The sequence below is a fragment of the Bubalus kerabau genome, chromosome 10 (genome assembly GCF_029407905.1).
Source record: "Bubalus kerabau isolate K-KA32 ecotype Philippines breed swamp buffalo chromosome 10, PCC_UOA_SB_1v2, whole genome shotgun sequence".
In the NCBI taxonomy this organism is placed as follows: domain Eukaryota; kingdom Metazoa; phylum Chordata; class Mammalia; order Artiodactyla; family Bovidae; genus Bubalus; species Bubalus kerabau.
The window spans coordinates 88,075,821-88,095,749 of NC_073633.1; the positions used below are offsets into that span (position 1 = coordinate 88,075,821).

General features: G+C 38.8%; 1 protein-coding gene across 47 annotated transcripts in view; it reads left to right on the top strand.

The window, feature by feature from the left end:
• SIPA1L1 (signal induced proliferation associated 1 like 1) overlaps positions 1–19,929 on the top strand; it is a 512,605-nt gene that overhangs the window by 306,825 nt on the left and 185,851 nt on the right. For 35 of the 47 annotated variants that reach the window (XM_055538504.1, XM_055538533.1, XM_055538519.1 and 32 more), the window contains one exon: positions 9,487–9,548. The exons of 4 other annotated variants lie outside the window; for them this stretch is intronic. The gene's annotated coding sequence lies outside the window, so the exon portion shown is untranslated. Of the gene's footprint in view, positions 1–3,634; positions 3,770–7,381; positions 7,462–9,486; positions 9,549–16,873; positions 16,961–19,929 lie in introns of all 47 variants that reach the window. 8 more of the 47 variants (XM_055538522.1, XM_055538523.1, XM_055538525.1 and 5 more) reach the window with 3 other exon arrangements.

Here is a 19,929-nt window from a genome sequence, read left to right on the forward strand (position 1 = left end):
GTTCTCCATAGTGGCTGTACTAGTTTGCATTCCCACCAACAGTGTAAGAGGGTTCCTTTTTCTCCACACCCTCTCCAGCATTTATTGCTTGTAGACTTTTGGATCGCACCATTCTGACTGGTGTGAAATGGTACCTCATAGTGGTTTTGATTTGTATTTCCTTTTCTTTTATAATTTTTTGTCTACTTTTCTATTGGATTGTCTCTCTTACAAATTTTTAAGAGATATATTCTAGATACTTATATTTTGCTGGTTATGTGTTTTCTAACTTGTGGTTTATCCTTATATTTTCTTTATGATCTTTTTTTGATGAACCTAAGTTCTTTACTGTGATGCAGAACAAATTTACTATTTTTCTTTATGGTTTTTCTTTCTTATGTTGTTAACCTATTCTGAGACCATAAAATCTACATTTATTGTCTACTAAAATTTTTATAATCTTGCCTTTTACACACATGTCTTCAGTTAAATTGGAAATGACTTTAATACAGAGAGTGGAATAGGTATTCAATTTAATTTTCCCCCATGTGGATAAACATGTGTGCAAGTCCCAATATTAAATAATTCAACTTTCTGTGTTTATTTGTAATTACTGCTGTGTTGTAATTGATCATTGGTAGGATAAGTCCCTTACTACTGTTGTCTTATGGAGTGTCTTGATTCTTCTCACACCTTTGGCTTTTCATGTAAACTTTATGTATAATAGCTTGATTGAGTTCCTTAAAGAATTCTATGGATGTAGACGTGTGTGTATGTATATATGTAGAAACACATACACACATCTGTCCCTCAGCATCTGTGGGACCTTCACAGATACAAAATCTGAGGATGCTCAAGTCCCTTATATAACAAAGCATAATATTTGAATGTAACCTGTGCACATCCTTCCTCCCTTAAACTTTTCATTTCTAGTTTACTTGTAATACCTAATGCAATATAAATGCTATATAAATAGTTGTGAATAACATGTACATGCTGTGGAGGGCAAATTCACATTTTGCTTTTGGAACTTTCTGGACTTTCCCCTCCGATATTTTCCATCCATGTTTGGATGAATCTGGGTTGGATGTGTAACCCATGGCTATGGAGGGTCCACTGTATTCCCTAGCTCTGTCACTAAGAGTTCCTGAGAGTAGTCCATGAGAGCAATAAACACGTCTAACATCTGGTCTTGAATTCTTTGTTTTTAATTGAAGTATGATTAATATACAGTTATAATATTTATTTCAAGTGTACAGCATAGTGATACCACATTTATGTACTTTATGAGTGATCACTGTAATTACCATCTGTCACCATTTAAAGTTACTGTGGTATTATTCACTATATTCCCAATTCTGTACATTCCATCATTATGACTTACTTACTTTATAACTGGATGTTTGTACTGCTTGGTCACCTTCACTTATGGGTATTGGCCTATAATTTTTTTTGGGGGGGGGTAGTGTCTTTGGCTGTTTTTGGTATCAGGGTAATGCTAGCTTTGTAGAATGAGTTTAGAAACTTTCCTCTTCGACTTTTCAGAATAGTTTGAGAAGGATAGGTTTTAACTCTGCTTTAAATGTTTGGTAGAATTCGCTTTAGGAAGTCATCTAGTCTGCTTCTAGACTATTGGGCTTCTATTTAGTGGAAGGTTTTAAAATTACTGACTCAGTTTCATTACTAATAATTTGGTCTAGTTGAGTTTTCTCTTTCTTCCTGGTTCTTGGAATATTGTTTTAAACATTTTATCAATATCTTCTTGGTTTTCCATTTTGATGGCATATAATTGTTTGTAGGAGTCTCTTATGATCCTTTATATTTCTGTGGTATCAGTTGTAACATCTCTTTCCTTTCTGATTTTATTTATTTGGAGCCTTTTTTTTTTCTTGATGAGTCTGACTAAAGGTTTGTCAATTTTGTTTATATTTTCCAAGAGTCATCTCTTATGTTGATCTTTTCTATTTTTTTGGTCTCTGTTTTTTTATTCCCACTCTGATCTTTGTTATCTCCTTCATTCTAGTAACTTTGCCTATATCACTGTAAACTTCAGTCTTAAAATTGTTTTTACTGTGTCCCATAGTTAAATGCAACTTCCAACATTTAATTTGTCTCAGGGTATTTTTTATGTCTTTATTGCCCCATTGATTGTTTGCTAGTATGTTGTTCAGTTGCCATGTGTTTGCCTTTTTTCCAGTTTTCTTATTTATTTCTAGCTTCTCACTGTTGTATTTGGAAAAGATACTTGATAGGATTTCACTGGTCTTAAATTTATTGAGACTTCTTTGTGGCCTTTTTCAGCTTCTTTTCTTATAAAGATTATTACAAAACGCCTTTCGTATATTTTCATTTCTAGTTATGACCTTTTTTTTTTCCTTTTAAATTTAAGTCTCTTTAGCATTTGCTGAATGGCAGATTAAGTGGTGATGAACTCCTTTAGCTTCTGCTTATCTGTGAAGCTTTTAATCTGAATGATAACCTTGCCAGGTAAAGTATTCTCTAAGTTTTTTCCTTGAAGCACTTTGAACATATTGTACCACTTTCTTGTGGCCTGTAAAGTGTCTGCTAAAAAATCAGCTGATAGTCTTATGGGGATTCCCTTGTACATAACTAGTTATTTTCTCTTGCTCCTTTTAAGATTCTCTTATTATATTTAACTTTTGACATTTTAATTATGATGTGTCTTGGGGTTTGATCTCTTTAAGTTTATCTTTTTTGGTGATCTCTTTTGCTTTTTGAATTTGGACATCTGTTTCCTTTGTCAGGTTAGGAAAGTTCTCTGGTAACTGCAGAAGTACTTTCTCTCATTGGCTTCTGGGACCTGTATGTGTGTTACTATGTTTGATGTTCCAGAGAGTCCTTAAGCTGTCTTCATTTTTAAAAATTCTTTTGTGTTTTTGCTCTTCCATTTTGGTGATTTCTGCTACCTGTTTTCCAGATCATTGATTTGTTTTTCTGCATCATCTAATCTGTTGATTTCATCTAGTATAGTTTTCCTTTCAGTTATTATATTCTTCAGTTCTGATTGGTTCTTTTTTATATTTTCTCTTTGTTGAAGTTCTTACTGTATTCACACATTCTTCTCTCAAGTTCAGTGAGCATTTTTATGACCACTGCTTTGAACTCTTTATTTAGATAAGCTAATATCTTGTATAACTATAGTAAACTTATCAAAATCAGGAAATTAACATTTATACAGAAATGTTAATTGAGCTACAAACCTTATTCATATTTTGTCACCTATCTTAATAATACTTATGTCTGGACCATGATCCTGTCTCGGATCCAACATTGCATTTAGTTGTTATATTTCCCTTGTTTTCTTTCATCTTTGCTGTTTGTCAAATGGTGATTTTTCTAATTCCATCATTTTTCTCTACACTTAATTAATTGAAATTCTCTTGCAAGAATGAGCTTGACTTTCTCACACATTTATTTTTGTATTCAGTTACTTTCTTTTATTAACATGGACTCATGGGTATTTGTTTTATCCTGTGAGTTATAAGGAGAAGGCAATGGCACCCCACTCCAGTACTCTTGCCTGGAAAATCCCATGGATAGAGGGGCCTGGTGGGCTGCAGTCCGTGGGGTTGCTAGGAGTCAGACACGACTGAGTGACTTCACTTTCACTTTTCACTTTCATGCATTGGAGAAGGAAATAGCAACCCATTCCAGTGTTCTTGCCTGGAGAATCCCAGGGACGGGAGAGCCTGGTGGGCTGCCGTCGATGGGATCACGCAGAGTTGGACACGACTGAAGCGACTTAGCAGTAGCAGCAGTGAGTTATAAGGTATTAATTTAATCTTTTATATTTTTGCTCAGTTTATCCCAGATTTGTCACCTTCAGATTAGTTCCAAAGTCCTTTCAATAAATCCATTATCTTTTTTGAGCACGTTTTTTACACTTTGTTGTATTACAGGATGTTCTAGGTTCATCTGATACACTCCCTACTCTGTCTTTGCAGCCAAACATTTCTCTAAGTAGTCCTGGTTCCACTTATTGGAGGATGGTGTTTAGAAGCCAATATTTGAATGCTATGTGTACTCATTGCTACAGGGTTATCATTGCTCCTAGTCTTTGTCAGAGCACAGAGCTAGGAAATATATATGTATACACATATCTATCTCTATCAATATTTAGTATCTGCTGAAATGTATATTTAAAACCATGATCTCTCTGATTCCAGTCTAACACCATACAGTTCATTCTGACTTTTCCCCTTTCTTTGTTTATTTTATCTCTAGTCTCAGAGATAAAATAGTCTGAGTTATATATAGTCTGAGTTACCGATAGTCTGAGTTACCCATCGGTAACTCAGAATGAAACACAATCAGTAATAAGTGAACTGCATTACAAAGGTATAAGTAATCACAGTAAGGGAGTACCGAAGAATTAACCTAACTACTTTGGAAACTAGTATCCTGACTATATACTCTGAGTATATATTTCCTAGGTCTGTGCTCTGACAAAGACTAGGAGCAATGATAACCCTGTAGCAATGAGAACACATAGCAACCAGTCCATTCTGAAGGAGATCAGCCCTGTGATTTCTTTGGAGGGAATGATACTAAAGCTGAAACTCCAGTACTTTGGCCGCCTCATGCGAAGAGTTGACTCATTGGAAAAGACTCTGATGCTGGGAGGGATTGGGGGCAGGAGGAGAAGGGGACGACAGAGGATGAGATGGCTGGATGGCATCACTGACTCGATGGACGTGAGTTTGGGTGAACTCCGGGAGTTGGTGATGGACAGGGAGGCCTGGCGTGCTGCAATTCATGGGGTCGCAAAGAGTCGGACATGACTGAGCGACTGATCTGATCTGATCTGATCTGATTGTTTCAAACATCAAAACTATGCAAAAAGATATATCCAGGGACCTGTTACTCCCCCTCTATTCTTTGTATTCCATTCTCATTCCCCCAGTTCCCACCTTGATGGTTCCATAATGCCTGTAAGATAAAATTAGTTACACTAAGTTCATAGTGTAATTGAAAAGTTCCTCCATCATCTCGGTCTTAGTTTGTCCTTCTACATCATGTTCTGGCAGCTTCAGATTTCCTGATATTTCTCAAGAATTACTGGCTCATTCATGCCTCTGCATATTCTAGCTCCATGCCTGGAAGGATGCTCTATTCCTCCTCTTGTCTTGCCCATTTTTAATTGTTCAAAACCCATTTATTTCAGTTTTTCCCTACTATATAAAGACTTGTTTTCCTCACCCTCCTCTCCTATTTTCATTTCACTTCTCCTACATTTAATAAATCTCTTCTGTTAAGTCATGGCACTTGTAAATATTGTGAAACTTTTGTGACATTTGATTTAAATTATTGATGTATAGGCTTTTCATCTTTTTTGTAACTGTGAGCTCCTTAAAGGCAGGAACTTTGGATTTTTAGCATCTAGTTCATTTTCTTCCCTGATAGTTCAGTTGGTAAACAATCTGCCTGCAATGCAAAGAATGGTAAAGAACCATAGGGCTTCCCTAATAGCTAGCTTAGTTGGTAAAGAATCCATCTGCAATGCAGAAGACCCTGGTTCAATTCCTGGGTTGGAATAATCCACTGGAGAAGGGGTGAGCTACGCACCCCAACATTCTTGGGCTCCTCTTGGACTCAGCTAGTAAAGAATCTGCCTGCAATGCCTGGAGAAGGGAAAGGCTACCCACTCTGGTATTCTAGCCTGGAGAATTCCATGGACTGTATAGTCCATGGGGTTGCAAAGAGTCAGATACGACTGAGTGACTTTCACTTCACTCATTTTTTTCACATATCAATTATACAGTGAATATAGTACAGTGAGTGGATTTCAGTTCTTTTCATTTTTTCTTTACTCTTTATTTCACTCGTGATATAATCCTGTATTAATAGAATGTGGTGCCCATGATCTTGTTATCTCTGGCATTTTTATATTCTCAGCCTCTCCTCATATATTTGGGCAAAACCTTAGTAATTTAATGGCTTCCAGTGATTGCTGGGAAGTCAACAATAGCTAATTACATTTTCTAACACAGTATAGAGGGGTAGTATGAAATCAAGGTACAGAAATTGTTTAAAAAATATGCAGACCTAAAAAGTGCAAGACTATTTATCTGTCAGATCTGCCTCTTCACTTGAAAATCTGAAACTTTCTGCCCCTTTAACCTATTAGATTGGAATAAATTGTTATGTTGGACACAAAATCCTTTTAACAGTCTTTTAAGACCCCTGGTCAGGTTTTAAAATGTCATTATTTTTGTCCAAAGTACCAGTTCAGTAACCTTGCAAATTGTGTTTCTAAGCTGCTGCCTTTACTTTCTATTCTGTATAGAGTATTCAACAGATTATGTTAAAATGTAGGGGCTTATTTCCATCAGTGTCTTGATCCACCATCTGTTACTTTCCTCTCTCCCTCTGTTTTGCATTCTCTTCCTGCCACTCCTGTGTGTTCTGTTTAATCATAGTTCACTCTCCCGAGTTCTGCCTGGGACGGACTCAAAACAGAGGTTGAGTTGTAGTGTAGTTAAGAAAAAAAAAGAAAGATAAAGGGGCATGCTCAGTTGTGTCCAACTCTTTGTGACCCCATGGACTGTAGTCCACCAGACTCCTCTATCCATGGAATTTTCCAGGCAAGAGAACTGGAATTGGTTGCCATTTTGTACTCCAGGGGATCAAATCTTCCTGACTTAGGGATCAAACTTGCGTCTCTTGTGTCTCCTGCATTGGCAGACAGATTCTTTACCACTGAGCCAGACACCACACTAAACAAAGGGGTATTGCTTCAGGGCTGTACTCAGTGAGAGTGCAAGGTTAACTACTGCACCCAGCGTGTTCAATGTCCTGGGCAAGTGAGCTATGAGAAAGCATTCACTTTACTGACCTAGATGCTTTATAAAGAAAATTAAAATGTTTCACTTTTGATTCATGTGTAACACATATAAAGACAAATGCATTATAAATGAGCACTTTGATGAGTTTCCCTAATTGAGTATAACCGGAAAACCACCATTCAAACCAGAGAATCCAGTATTATTAGACTGCCAGAATTCCCCCTTACTCCTCCTCCGCCAGGCTTGCTGCCCCCTCCACAAGGTAACTACTATTCTGATTTACATCGTTTTACCTACTTTTGAACTGGAATCATGTTGTATACTCCCTCATGTATCTGGGTTCTTTGTCTTAATATTATGTTTGTGAGATTCATCTGTGTTATTGCATTAGTTATGGTTCATTTATGTTCATTACTGTATGGCGTGCAAACTGTCTGTCTTTGTAAATAGTTTTATTGAACACAGCCACGCCCTTTCATTTACATGCTATCTTTGGCTACTTTTCTACTCCAGAGGCAGAATTGAGTGGTTGTAAGAGGAAACAGAGACCATATGGCCTGCAAACCCTCAAATATTTACTGTCTGATCCTTTGCAGGGAAAAATTGACTGATCCCTGCTGTATAGTATACATTATATGAATGTTCCAGAAGTTGCTACCGAGTTTTGGCATTACAAGTAAGGCTTCATTGAAAATATGTTTCTTTAGGACCTATATATGTGCATTCTTAGTAAATATTTCCCTAGAAGTGAAATTGCTGGGCCATAGTTTATATTGTGCTTTATTAGATATTGCTAAACAGTTTTCCAGTTCACACAAGTAGTTTTTGAGAGTTGAACTGCTTTACAGCCTAAGACTTGGTGTTGTCTGACATTTGCATATTAGCCATTTGGATCAATATGTAATTATATCTCATTGTGGTTTTAATTTGTATTTTTATGGTAGTGAATGATGTCGAACACCTTTTCATATGCTTTTTGGCCATTTTTTATATCCGTTTTAGATAATCTATTTTTTTCTTGGGCTTCCCAGGTGGCACTAGTGGTAAAGAACCTGCTTGCCAGTGCAGGAGACATAAGAGATGTGGGTTCAGTCCCCAGGTCACGAAGATCCCCTGGAGGAGGGCATGCCACTCCACTCTAGTATTCTTGCCTGGAGAATCCCGTGGACAAAGGAGCCTGGCAGGCCATCTGTGGTCCATAGGGTCGCAAAGAGTTGGGACACGACTGAAGCTACTTATTAGCACACACATCTTTTTCTTATTTTGTGGGAGTTTTTATATATTCTAAATGAGTCTTATATGTATTTAATACATATATTCAGCAAATATCTTCCTTTCTGATTCTTATAATAATGCTTTTGTTGTATTTTAATGGGGGGATTGGAATATGTCACCCCAAAATTTGCCTCTGTCTTTAAAATTATTTTGTACTGAAAGAAGTCAAGATACAGCAGACACAAGAAGAGCTTTTTGTCCTCATGTGTGAATGCAGGGCATGAATTTCCATTTGTGAAGGTGCACCCATCTCCCATACCAGGGAGAAGAGAATAATTCTTCTAACTCCAGACACTTGAGTCTATGTAACAAATCTTACTAAACAAGTTTTATCCACCATACATTTCCTAGTCACCTTCCCACAATTTACCATCCTTAGGTATCTAACCCCTCCTTTTTCCTTTGTGTAGTCACTTCTTCACTATTTATTACCCTTTGTTAAAATGGTATAGTCTGCCTTTTTAGGTTTTCATTTTCTGTGGCATCCACATTCACATAAAAACATGAACATCAAATGACTCTTAAGAGTCTTCTCCACATCACGATTCAGAAACATCAGTTCTGTGATCCATGAAGGGGTTCTTCTACAAACCATAACTAATGCCAGCAACATGGCAGAATCTTATATAAACTGAGGAAAGTGAAATTAGGCATGGTATTGTAGACAGATGAGAGTGGCTGTCCTCAGCCTTGTCAAGGCACATCTTCCCCAGGAAAAACCACAGCAGCATTAGAGTTTTATGTTTTTAAAGCCCTTCTGAATTGAATGTGACTTGCTATATTGTTACTTGTCCTGAGGTCTGGATAGGGACATATTTCTTACCTTTCACTTTTGAATATTAAAAGACATTCCAGGGTCTTAAAGTCCCAGTTCTGTGGCTGTGTTTCTTTAGCATTTCAAGGTATTTGAATATTCAAAGATTTTACTAAGATGCAGTGTCAGATATCTGAATGGATATGTGCATTTACCATTCCCCCACCCCAAGACCACTTTCTTAGATCCCTGAGTGTAGAAATTTAGAAATTGAAGCTGCTTTATCTAGCTTTTAAGTTACATTGGACTCAGTAGATTGGATGTGTGTTGTAGGAGTTAGACAACATGATTTTTGAAGTTCGTTTAATAATTGCTTTTGTTTCAGTGTTACAAGGAGCAGTCCAGGGCAGTGTTAATTTGTTTAAAATGCATTTGTTTGTTGGTGTTCAGATCTACAAAAGATGCAGATAGTTTTAACTTGAAGATACCTAGAGGAATTCTAATACCACAGATGTTTTTTTCTAATCCCTAAGTTCAGCTATTTACTTTTAAAAGGCTGGTTTACTGCTTTCCAGGAAAAAAAAAAAAAAAAAGACTTTTGTCAAAGTTATACAACTATTTTTAATGAAATTTCTTGTGTACTTAACTATTTTTTCTTTTCTTTCTTTTTAGGTTATATATTGTTAATGTGGATGCTATTGTCCAAATTTCTGTAGCTATGGCACAAGAATGTAGTAAGTATTTTACCATACTTCCTGTGACCCACATGCTTTGACTTTCTGTCTTTTAAGTTTCTCATTGGAGCAGTGGGAGTATTGAAAGATGTTTTTAAAAACTTTGCCTTTTCATTTGGTCATCTGATTTTTATGTCTCTAGCTTTTATATATGACAAATATACAAATGCATCATGATTATGATATGTTCCTCTTCTACACACAGAATGATCGGCTAATACTAGCAATCAGATATTAGAGTTGAATCCATATTATGCATCCCATCTACCACCCATATTTGGTGTTGAGGAACTGACCAGCTCCCGGGTGGGCCCTGATTAGGAGCAAGCCCATCCCTACTATGCCCGTGCATGAGTCACTCCCTGGGGAGGAGGCATCAGCCAGTGCTGATGCCCAGTGGCATTAACTGGTCAGAGGCCTGGCTTCAGCAATGGTCCTGTAATCTGGCTCTAGCCAAGGAGACTCCAAAGTAAGTTTGGCAAGCGCTTCTGGCAGAAGTCTTCTCATACTTAAAACACAGCTACCGGAAGTGCCTGCCTCTTTCTGTCTTCTTCTGGATGTTGTTATGTGCTGGTGTGAGGTCTGGTGTGGCTCCAGGCTGAGCAAGAAGTCACACAGGGTGGAAGACAGAGAAAGCAGCCCTGAAGCCTGTTTCTCCTCCAGGAGTCCAGGCATTTGAGCCAGCAACATTTCCTTTTTGTTTAAGCCAGTTTGAGTTGGGAGCCAAAACATCCTAAGTGATTCACTTCGTCTCCATTTTATTTTTAGTAGTCCATTAGTGTCTCCTTGGGAAATGTGGGAATAATTGCAAAGGGAGGCAAAATAATGCCGTCAAACTGGACTGGCAGGGTATGCTGGTGTGGACGGGCACCCTCTTCACTCTGAACAGTTCACAGGTAGTGGTTTTGTATTCAAAGACATGAGAATGAAATACACTGCTTTCAGAGTTTCTCTTTCCCTGGAGGTTTTCCCTTTTAGTCAAACTGATTGGGCTGGGAACACTGTAAAGGGTCGTGGACTACGGGTCAGAAAACCATCCCTTTGTACAGGTTATGTTTGACAGTGTGGTGCTGCCCGTGGTGTTTTCTTAGAATAGTCTATCTTCAGATTTCTAATTGTTTGCTTTTGTTCTTAAAAAATTACTGTGAATCTCAAATATAAGAACTCTTTAAAGGATGGCATAACAGATATTTATATATATCCTCCCCCAACACTCTAGGGAAATTGAATGTTTACCAATTCCATGGAACAGTTAAAACCATGTGATCATCCTCTCTCAAAGCAGTGCCCTTTCTCCACCTTCGAAGAACGCCTTTCCTCGTTTACATCTTTATTCTTCCCTTGCGTTTGTTTGTGCTTTTACCACATATAGATAGGGTGATTTCTGTATGCTTTTTCACTTCAGGTATATGTAGATACTGTGTGTTTTGTTGTTGAGAAGTTGAGAAGAAATTCAGGATCACGGAAAGAAGCTATAAATGCATTCTTAGAGACTTGTGCAAAGATCTGTTACAAGGCATCTTGGTGATCCATAATGAAATGTGTAAAATTTTTATTTAATTATTTGGCCCCACCATGCGGCATGTGGGGTCTTAATTTCCTGACCAGGGTTTGAACCCATGCCCCTGCAGTGGGAGCATGGAGCCCTAACCTCTGGACCTCCTGGGGGATGCCCCAAAATGTGTTTGGTTTTAAATGGCTGATGAGTTTAATCAACATGCTTATCTTCTCGAGTCTCATGCTTGCTCTGCTGCTGAGTTCACTGTCTACACCCGTGCCTGCACTCCTTTAAAGGGTTGGCAAGCGCAGGCCCCAGTGAGTCAGTGAGCTTTTCAGAGTGTGTAGGTTATGTTTTCGCTTAAATTCCTGCATTCATCCTGTGGTCAGAATGCATGCTTTTGGCAAACTTGGGTAAATTTTTGCGTTTTCTGCACTCTGACAATCAGCCATCTTCCTGACAAAATTGACGTCTCTGCTTTCTAAATTTGTCAGCTTGTCAGTGTCCACCTTGTACTGGTGGCAGCAGTTACAGAGGGGTGTCCACTCCTGTGGATGGCTTAGGAAGCAAGGTCTTTCAGTCAGGGCATCACATTATTCCCATTGCACCCCGGCATGAGTCTTGGTGGGCTTCCCAGGCAGTTCAAGTTGTAAAGAATCTGCCTGCCAACGCAGGAGACGCAAGAGGCCTGGTGAGTTCATACTGTGTCAGGAAGATCCCCTGGAGGAGGGCATGGCAACCCACTCCAGTATTCTTGCCTGGAGAATCCCATGGACAGAGGAGCCTGGTGAGCTCGCAAAGAGTTGGACGTGACCGAAGCGACTTAATAACACACACGCATGCATGAGTCTTGGAGATGATTTCATAGCATCCTTGTCTGAAACATTTCTCAAGTCATTTAACTTCTGCATTCAAAAAACCCATTCTTCACCCTTGGTTCCTGTTTGGAATATTGCTTCCACAGGACTGAATAGCCATTGCCCCTCAGAGATCATTAATCCTTTCAACTTGGTAGCGTAGTTACTGATAAAATGTCAGAGAAAGATTTAGGACAATCAGAAGAGGGTTTCCATTTTCTTTTCCTGAACAAAAAAGTAAACTGAAAAGGTTTTCCCCCCTTAATTCATATAGATTGTATTTTCACTACAGAAAGGGAAATAAAGACCTCTTTTGTAGAAATCCAATTTTATGTTTTTGTGCTTTGTCCGTGTATTTTTTGTTGTTAAAAAATGGATCCTTATTTTAATTTTATTTAAATATAACTGTCTTTAGCTTGTTTCCTTATTTGTGGGCCTAGAATCCTGAATTAAAATGTTGCCAATGTTAGAAGATTATAGCCTTCAAATGGAAACAATCAGTGAGGCCCCTAGGAAAAGAGCTAGTAAATCTCTTCCATTGAGAGATGACCAGCCTTCAAATGGAATGCCATTTGAATAGCAGGCCAGATATAGACAGGAAATGCAAGATATTTAAGCTACAGTCCCACAATATATTTTATATCCATTTTTTTGTTTAAAAAACTTGTTTCTTAAGGGAAAAAAAACCTGTTACTGACACCAGTTCAGTGAACTGATGTTTTTGTTTCTTGTAGAAGGATGTCTTCATATTTATTTCTTATGTAAAGGAATTTGTAGACTTGGCTTGTTTTTATGCCTCAAAATGAAATGGTGCCTTTGTGGGGGATGCTCCACTGGGCTGAGGGAACTTCTAGACAGTGACTCAGATCTGTAATTAGGTCTTGCTTTCTGCACCCTTGTTGACTTAAAAGCTCTGGCCGTAGACCATTTAGTCTGGGGAAGCCATACGTGAATCATCTAAATTGGCACAAATTATCCAGAATGCTACTAAATGTTTTCTACTCTTTATTGTGATTGAGGGAACTAGAAAGGGAGACTTCTTTGAGTTTGAAGGTATTCTCAAGGGTGTGTATACACATTTGTGAAAGCATATCTCATCCTTAGGGTGAAAAGCAATAGAGTATTTGACAGTTGTAGGCAGTTCTCATTTTGCGCTCTGTTTTAGAGCATTCCTCCAGGCTTTGTAGCGTTTCCTTTGGGAAGAAGATAGCAACAGTTGCCTATTTCCCAGCTCCAGTTTGTTCTCCTTCCAGGGTCTTTCAGGAAGGGAGATCCAGTGGCCTTCTTGCTGCTAATGGTCTCAGCTTAACTCCCACAGCACGGTTGACATAGTTTAGTTTATATTAGGTTTGTATTTAGTTTATGTTATGTCCATTTTTCATCTTTTAACTTGAACCCCCTCATCAATATCTTTCATATTTAGGATGGAATTTGATATCCTTTTCTTCTCTTTCTTAAAAGGATGAATCAGCAGACTTACTTAGACCTGCATCAGTTACCTGGCAGTGAAGTGGGTGAAAGTCATTTTTTGTCTTCACTGAATAAGTTCACTTTGTTTCAGCTTATTTTAGTGAAAAACATTAAAATAATCAAATTAATTCTACAGTGGAGGACATTTAAATGTAAGTCATTTAGGAATAAAGATACAATGAGGGCTTTTCTTAGATAGAAAGTAAGCCTTTTAATTAGTTTTTTCTCTCTCTATGGGTTTTCTCTGATGGTGCGTTAAAGATCTTGTCCAGCACTTATTACCTGATTGTTTCTGCCCTAAAGAGAAAAAACAAACACATTTAGCCAGTCAGTAGCTAAAAGACCAGATTTTCAACTTGTAATGTGAGTTGACTTTTTAATACGTAGATAAATCTTTGTTTTCATGTTGAGATATCTGTGATCGGGCCTTTGAGAGGAATGTGTCTTTTGACATGAAGTAGAAGAAAGCCATGGCTCGTTGCTTACCTTTGTGTTTTGCAGGCCTTAGTGCTGGTCTGCGTCTGTGGGGTCGCGTGAGTTGGGCTATCTTTGTTGGTCTAGGGCATCGCTGTTTGTTATATACTTGTCATAGTCATTTTGGAAAGTCAGGTGTTCAAATTACAAAATTATGGTTAGCAAATCTGCTGAGTTAAGTTGGAAGATTTTAAAGTGAGTTTCTAAGAAACTGGTTGGTAAAGTATTCCTAATTACATGGTTACTTAAGCTCTTTCCCATGATATAAATCACAAAGGACCTTCATATTAGCAGTTTAGGCTGTGTTTATAAAGGATGCCTGTTCACTAAAAACTGCAATCCTATTTGTCATAAGGACTTGTTTAGTACCCAATTAACCTTTCACTTAATCTCTTTTTAGAATTAGGAGCCAAGAGACCGTGCTTCAGTACCAAATACAAACACCCAAGCTTACGGCCCTTAGTTTGCACAGTATGGAAATAACTGGGTCATGAGCTAACACCTGAATAGAGGGGTGTGAAAGGTTTACCTCCAGTGGGACTTCAGCATCACCTTATGGCTTCTAGGTTACACCGTGTGAATTATTTCTTCTGTGGCATTCAGTATCTCTCGTCAACAGGTGCATGACAGGCCAGGTCAGGAATTCAACAGTTCTTAATGAATGGAGACATATCTGGAGTTTTATGCTTGATGATATCTTATCCCCACAGTAGCAGATGCCTTCTAACTTTCTGGAAATGAAATCTCAATCTTACAATGAATACTAATCCCTGGCAAAAACTTTGCACCGTCTTTTTTTTTTCTCTCTCTCTTTTCAAATTAGTTAAATAGAATTAGTCTGATCTGTAGGGTTAGATGCTCTCTGTGTATTCTGCAAACTCTGCTAAACAATGTATGAAGATATATATCGCCTTCCTCTTGAGCCTCCCTCCCACTTGGTAATCCTATTTTATTACTGCATAGTGGCTTCATTTTAAAGATAGAGACATCAATGGATATCCATCCACTCTGCAAGTGTATAGAGCTTGTTGGTTATAAAAATTCAAGCCAAGGAACGGCATTCATCGTAGCTAAAATTCTGTTCTTTCATGATATTCTGCTAATCATTTTGGAGTCATGTTCATTTCATTGTATTTGTTTGAAAGTGAAAGTTGCTCAGCCATGTCTGACTTTGTGCGACCCCATGGACTATACAGTCCATGGAATTCTCCAGTCCAGAATACTGGAGTGGGTGGCCTTTCCCTTCTCCAGGGGATCTTCCCAAAGGGATCAAACCCAGGTCTCCCGCATTGCAGACGGATTCTTTACCAGCTGAGCCACAAGGGAAGCCCAAGAATACTGGAGTGGGTAGCCTGTCCCTTCTTCAGCGTATTTTCCTGACCTAGTAACCGAACTGGGGTCTACTGCATTGCAGACGGATTCTTTACCATCTGAGCTATTGTTTGAAGCATCAAGAAAATCTGGGCAGAGGATGAGATGGTTAGATAGCATCACCAATTCAATAGACGTGAATTTGAGCAAAATCTTCACTAATAGCTTAGTCAGTAAAGAGTCTGCTTACAATGTAGGAGACCTGGGTTTGATTCCTGGGTTGGAAGGATCCCCTGGAGAAGGAAATGGCAACGCACTCCAGTATTCTTGCCTGGAGAATCCGATGGACAGAGGAGCGTGGCAGGCTACCGTCCATGGGGTTGCAAGAGTCGGACAGGACTTAGTGACTAAACTACCACCACTGGGGGATAGTGAAGGACAGGAGAGCCTGGTGTGCTACAGTTCATGGGATCGCCAAAAGTCAGACATAACTTAGCAATGCAATAGCAGCAACTCCAGCAAATTAAAAAAATAACTTTTCCAAAAATAATATGTACCTACAAAAATGCAGGAAGTATATCTGAACATAAAATGAAAATAACCATCTGTAATTTTGCTGTCGAGAAGTAGTTGTGATCAGCATGCACTAATAACGTGCTCTCATAGAACACAGGGCATACCATTAAAGGGGGGGCTGACCCATCCCAATGGTTAATGAAGGACTGACGTGGGTGGTGGCACCCAGAAATTCTTAAATATCTGTAATGGTATGTGTTAAACATAATATCACCTAAACTGCAAGTATTTATATGAACAAGTTGTTGACATTTCATTGTAGAATAAAGAGGAGTCTCTTTAAAGACAAGCTGGGCTCTGGCCTATCCTGGTTAACTTTTGTTTTTAATGCTTTTAGGGAGAGAGTTTTGGTGTCGGGTGTATTTCTCTATGTAGGCCTGTGACTTGTTTTTGTTTGATTTGTTAAGTGAAGGAGCCTTGTAAAGTAAGCTTATTATATGGAACAGTAGGAGAACACTGTGTTTTTAAAGGAAATGTCTGTTCCCTGATAGGAAAGGCAAGAGACTAGGCCACATATGGTAATTCTCCAAGGGTAATTGAGTTCAGGGTCCCTCCTGGACTTGTTTTTAATACGGTGTATCTCTCCTCTGCCACATTCTGTCCCATGTACCCCTTCTCTTTGCTCCCTCCCCCATCCTGTAAGGTAAACAATGCAGCTTGCAAAACCCCGCACTGACTCACATCTCCAGTATCCCACTTCATGCTTCGGTTTACAGTAAGCCCGGGTGTTGTCTGGTTTTCAAATCACCACACCACAAGGAAACAACAGACATCGCCCTGGATCTGAAAGTATTTGCCCTTTGTGACGTTTTGATCATTTCTGAGGATTTGTTTGCTGGCCTCTTTCTCTGAGGCTCAAAATAACTTGGTATGTATGCCGCAGCCCTCTTAGCTTCCAGAGGGCTTCTTTCAAGTGCATGTCCTTAACAGAAGCATTCTCTCTGAGCAGTGATGCACTTCAACCAGTTGGCCAGTAATGAGCCCCAGAGTTTCTTGTTCTGAAGCCTTAGTGGTGTAAACAGAGCAAATGATGAGAGCTTTGTCCTTTGTCCTCTCTTCCAAGTACAGAGTGTAAAAGTTGTTTTAAAGGAAGTTTGCGTTTTGTGGTATCACTTGGTTTTGGTCCTGTGTCCCTTTAGATTTTAGCCTGGAATTCTTTGGGAAACTCCACCCCTGGAAGAAAAGGAGGATTTTTAAAAGAATTGTGTCAGCAGCTGTCTATGTTGGTAAGAACACAGCACTGTCTTTGCAGATTTTTTAGTTATACAGCAACAGCTTGTGGCATTTTACTTTTGCGATGGCAGTCGCTTGCACTGAGAGGCTGATTTGAATTGTATTAGTCAAATAGCTTCATTTTAAATTATTTTATAACTTTGTATTGTTGTAAAACACTCAAACTTTGATTCCCTGATGTTATAAGTGTGTTTTTAGTTTGACATCAGATTAAGATCTTTGCATTTAAATGGTTGAAGAAAGCAAATTTTAATTTGTTTTCAAAATATTTTTATTAATAAATAGTAATCGTATCTTTTCTACCAGTTTTACTTATGGGTAGCTACATATGACATTTCAATTTTGCATGATTGTTTTTAATATTCTGAACTGTTGTCTTTTTATTCACAATCTTAGGGTTGTATATGTCATTTGATTTTCTTGCATAACGCTCATTAGATTTATTTCAAATTTGTTTATTTTCAAGTCCAATGCTAAAGCTATAAATAACCCTCCTTATTTTTAATTTGCACTTTGGCTCTTAACAAGTTATAACACAATCTATGAGTGGGTTCCTGATTCTGTTAAATTTACTCCTCCTTCACAAAGATAGCTTGATAGGTATTTGTTTGTTTCACATAAGATTTCAATGTAATCTGTTTTTGAAAAGGATTTGGATTAAGTCATTTATTATTGGTTTCCCAATCCTCATTTTCATTCCTTCAAAATGGGTTATCTTTTTACTTCTCTTTCCACATTTCCTTCCTCTTTTTTTGATATGAAAGATATGAGGTAGACCATAAGAAGAGATTTTGACTTTGTTCTAAGTGAAAGATGGGAATGAAGTCAAGTTCAGGTAGAGAATGAAGGGTCAGCCTTATGTGGGAAGAAAATTAGAAAAGAATTCAGATGAGAAATTTGTCATCTTAAAACTTAACCCATCACAGGAATTGCTACTGGCACCCCACTCCAGTACTCTTGCCTGGAAAATCCCATGGACGGAGGGGCCTGGTAGACTGCAGTCCATGGGGTCGCTAGGAGTCGGACACAACTGAGCGACTTCACTTTATTTTTTCACTTCCATGCATTGGAGAAGGAAATGGCAACCCACTCCAGTGTTCTTGCCTGGAGAATCCCAGGGACGGGGAGCCTGGTGGGCTGCCGTCTATGGGGTCGCACAGAGTCGGACACGACTGAAGTGACTTAGCAGCATTATTTCTTTATCTGCGTCTTTGTTGACCCAAATCATACCAGGTAACTTCCATCTTCTGAGCTAGGTCTTTGTTTTTTATTAGTAGATGGTCAGTTAACAGAAAGTCTGACTGACTTGCTGACTTGTTAACTGCAAGAAAAAAATAGGCTCACTCTCTTCTTAAAACCACCATTCTAATTTCCTACCGGTGAATTCCTCCTTCATAGATTCTGTGAGGAAGCCATGATATAAGTTGAATACCACCCCCCTTTTTTTTAGTTGAATCTTCTTCCCTAATATTATGTAGTAGATCCCTTTTTTCCTAGAGAAGTGTGAGATGTTATTTTGTCTTCAGTTTTCAAAATAAAAGGCTCCCCTGTTGCCTCGTTTCCAGAGAGGTGGTTTCCAACCATTCCTACTTGAGTTTTTGTGGAACATTGTAAAGGGTGCTGCAGTCGTGTCCGACTCTGTGTGACCCCATAGATGGCAGCCCACCAGGCTCCCCTGTCCCTGGGATTCTCCAGGCAAGAACACTGGAGTGGGTTGCCATTTCCTTCTCCAATGCATGAAAGTGAAAAGTGAAAGTGAAGTCGCTCAGTCGTGTCCGACTCTTAGCAACCCCATGGACTGCAGCCCACCAGGCTCCTCCGTCCACGGGATTTTCCAGGCAAGAGTACTGGAGTGGGGTGCCATTGCCGAACATTGGTCTTCCATAAATTTGTGGGATTAAAATTGTGTCCTGACATTTTGCTGCATTCTTTGAGATTCTTGGAGTCCCCAAGTGGTCGTATGTGAAACCACAGTTGGGAGCGACTGCATGGGCGTCCATCCTTTCATCCCTTACATCTGGCAGAGTGGGATCTGGGCTTCAGTGTTTCTCTTCTGCTTCCTCTAGTTTGCTACTTCAGATCTTTTTGGCTTCATTACTAGGTCTCTAAATTTCGATGTCAAGTCCACTTTCTTCCAAATGTTACAAAACAGAACCAGAGCCATGATGCATTTTGGTTTGTGTCTGTTTTTGGCATTTCTGGATACAGAAAGGGCAGGGTAGGCCCCTTCTTAACATGTTTCGATACTTGAAGAACAATAAAACATAAAAGAATAAAAAGTCTAGTTTCTTTATGTTGATATATGGCAGCAACTAACACTGTTGTAAAGCAGTTATCCTCCAGTTAAAAATAAATAACAAAAAAATAATAACAACCAAACTGTAATATCTATTTTGGGTGGAAAACTGTTAAAAATAAGTGTATATTTCTTAAAAAAAAAAAAAGTCTAGTTTCTTGTTAGGTAGTTACTATCCTTTCCAGACTCCTCCATTTTTGGTTGTGTTTATTGCATGTAGCCCACCACTAACTGCAGTCATGGGATGCTGCTTTCACATCTGATCCGCAGGATAGTTTCAGATGGTTTCTTAGTGACTGTTGTTTAGCGCAGAAGAAGATGCACTTATTTCAGTTTTGTGAATTTCTCCCTCCAAGTGCACAGAGCCACGTGTTCTTTGGTGCCAGGATGCTTCCTTACAGTTCTGAGAGGACTTGGCCTGTTTTCCCAAATGAGATAATGGACACAAAAATGCTCTCTAGTAAGCTACAAAATGTCATAAAGAGGATACTGTTGTTACCGTTGTTCTCTGCTTGAGTGGCCAACTATAAATACTCTCTGTTCGTTTCATGACCTCCATCTGAGATCTGCCTGCTCTGACATTGCTGTTTCCAGGGAACAGCTATTTCTTGAGTAGGCCAACTTTTTCCTTCTTAGACCTTTTGCAGAAGAAAAAGCTCCACACAT